The sequence below is a fragment of the Clupea harengus genome, chromosome 21 (genome assembly GCF_900700415.2).
Source record: "Clupea harengus chromosome 21, Ch_v2.0.2, whole genome shotgun sequence".
Classification (NCBI taxonomy): Eukaryota; Metazoa; Chordata; class Actinopteri; order Clupeiformes; family Clupeidae; genus Clupea; species Clupea harengus.
Window position 1 is genome coordinate 6,227,209 of NC_045172.1, and position 3,384 is coordinate 6,230,592.

Here is a 3,384-nt window from a genome sequence, read left to right on the forward strand (position 1 = left end):
ACATAGGTCCGCCCTATATTTAAACGTGAAACATGTAGGCCTACTGTCAGTATTTACTTTAAGGATTTCTTCTCTTTGGCAGTTCAGAAAGTGGACACTTGATTCATTAAAAATACTGTGGATGTTCTAAATCTATGCTGATTTTATTTTATATTAGCCTATGCTTTGTAAACTGTGGTGTTGCGCACTTTCAATGTAGGTCTGTAGGCTGAATTTGCATAATGACAAGCAGATTTGTCTTTAAAAAACACTGAGCAGAGGGCACGTTTAATTCTTAAAACTTGGTTTCCTCATTTTGTTTTCTAAGGTTAGATTGTGCTGTTGACTTACAGAATAGGCTTAAGTAAAAGCCATCTTATTGACGTCTCTTTTCTGTTGTCTTCATTTGCACATTTGGCATTGAGGTAATCCAAAAGTAACGGAAAGTAATCAAGTTACATTACTTTAATATTGTGATACTTGGATTAGGTTACTGAATACAATTTTTAACAGGTAATCAGTAATTGTATCGGAATACATTTTTAAAGTAATCCTCCCAACCCTCCGTGTGTGTGTGTGTGTGTTTGGGTGTGTGCACAGGAGGTATGTCCAGTCTTCATATACCTTAGCAGACATCCAGACACTTACCATCATCTGGCTGTGTGTGTGTGTGTGTGTGTGTGTGTGTGTGTGTGTGTGTGTGTGTGTGTGTGTGTGTGTGTGTGTCTTACCCTCTCCTCTCAGATAACTCTGAAACAAGGCATCCACTTCAAGGGCGAACACAGTGCCCCTCTTTGGGTTGCATTGTTATTGTTTGCACCTTGTGATCATCATCTCACACACACACACACACACACACACACACATACACACGCGCGTGCGCACGCGCACACACACACACACACACACACACACACACACACACACACACACACACACACACACACACACACACACACAGACAGAGGGAAAGAGAGCGAGAGAGAGAGAGATACATACATATGCAGTGATATAAAAGCATACAAACACAGACACACACACACACACACACATACACAAATAAATTCATAAAATTCAAAAATATGCACACCAAATCCTGTAGTGGTTACAAGAGGAGGTATTTCAGAAGTCACGTAGATGTGTTAGCTACGTGCATATTTGAGTGTGAGTAAAAATAGTTTGGGTCTGTGTGTGTGTACGTGCAGATTGGTGCCGAGTCACTGATGACTGGTGACTTGCTGTGGGTGGGCAACATTGTCTGACATTTCAGAAATGGTCACAATCAGCAGTCACACACACACACACACACACACACACGCACACACACACACACACACACACACACACACACACACACACACACACACACACACACACACACACACACACACACACACACACACACACACACACACACACACACACACACACAAACAAACACAGGACCTCACTTCACACAGTGAATTATGCAGTCACAGCTTAACATAATACAGTAACCCTTCTTCCGCAGGCTTACTCAGCAGAAGGCATGGGTCTCTTTCTAACTGGGTCAAGGGTGAGCAGAACTGAAAACTGAAGCATAGGCCCTGCTAATGTACTGTGTGTGTGTGTGTGTGTGTGTGTGTGTGTGTGTGTGCACTTCAGGGCTTCTATGTCTGTGTGTGTGTTTGTTCAATCCATATGTCAGTATTGTGTAAGTCTGTAAGTAAATACAAGGCGTTGTTTGAAGTGAGATTGCTACTGAAGGAGCTCGGGCCTCCATGGGAAACTTAGCATCTAATGTGAAGTATTTTATGTGCATATACAGCACAATTTATGTGCATATACCGCACTCCCCCAACAAAATACAACCAAATGCCAAGCTCCCTCTGCCTAAATGAATAACCATGGAAAATTGCCATTCGGTTTGTTCTGGCGACAGGCCTGACAAAAAGAAATGAGTGCCAGGAAGTCTTAATCTCAATGCCAAACACTCCACCTTTGATTGGACCGCTGATTTAGGGTCACTTTCTCAATTGGCCAATCATCATCATCATTTGACCAAAAATAGACCAACCGCATGCTAGCACTGTATTTCTCATGAAACTCATGCTCATGTGTGTTAGATGCATAGAGACTAATATGAGACTAACCTGTTTCAATTCATCTGTTTGTCTCTACTGGAGGCTGGTGTATACTGTGCCTTGATACCTCCATGTCTCCATACCTCACACTCCTCTCACATGTCACCTCTGGGATGAAAGATAGCAGCATGAAGCTCCAAGCTAAACAGCCTACAGGCCTCTGGAATCCCTACTGAATCATCCATCCTGCATGCTTTCACTTTCCTCGCTCATGATAACATACAGAGACAGAGACAGAAAATGTCCTGCTTAGAGACTATGTGAGAATAAGGCTAATGGTGCGCACACACACACATACACACACACACACACACACACACACACACACACACACACACACACACACACGCTTCATGCTACAAACTTGCACTCACTCACCTCCCACATTCACATGCCCACATTTCTCTGCTTCATGCTACACACATGGTCTCACCTCACACACTCACATGCCCATACCTTTCTTTGTCATACACACACACACACACACACACACACACACACACACACACACACACACACACACACACACACACACACACACACACACACACACACACCACACCTCACTCTACTAAAAGTGCAACACATTGCAGTGCATATATCTCTTTTATATCTTTTTCTCCTCTCACTTTCTCTGTATCCCTCTTTCCCCTTATATCTCTTCTATCCTTCTATATTTCTCTCTCTCCTTCCCTCCCTCTCTTCTCTCCCCATCTCTCTCTTCTCTCCCCATCTCTCTCTCTCTCTGTGCTGCCCCCAGCAGGGGTCTGGGAGAAGCCCATGCCTCTCTACACACATTGATCTCATCAGTTCAAAGACTGGGATTCCAGAATCCGAGGGGGAGCCAATGTGATCGGCTGTATACTGTATCCACGGCGATAGCGGAACATGGCTCCCTGACAGCTTTATGATGCCACAGGGTCAAAAGTCCAGAGCATGGTGTATGGTTCCCTCCTACTGCGGCCCTATGCAGGGCTAAACCATTGCGTGAGGGAGAGAACAGCTGGAGGTATGAGGGACGCAGAGGGGTGGGAGGGAGGTGTACTGTACTGACCCAGTGACTGGAGCTCTTTATCTCTCGCACTTTACATGCATATGGATCGAGGGAAAGGGGGAAGGGGTGATGAGTAAGGAGAGGAAGAGAGAGAGAGAGAGAGAGAGAGGGAGAGAGAGAGAGAGAGAGAGATAGGGGTGATCTCTCAAGGAAGTCACTGCAGACTGCTGACCCTTACTGCTTCCTGTACTAAATATGAAGTGCAGAACTTAGTGTGTATGTGAAGAT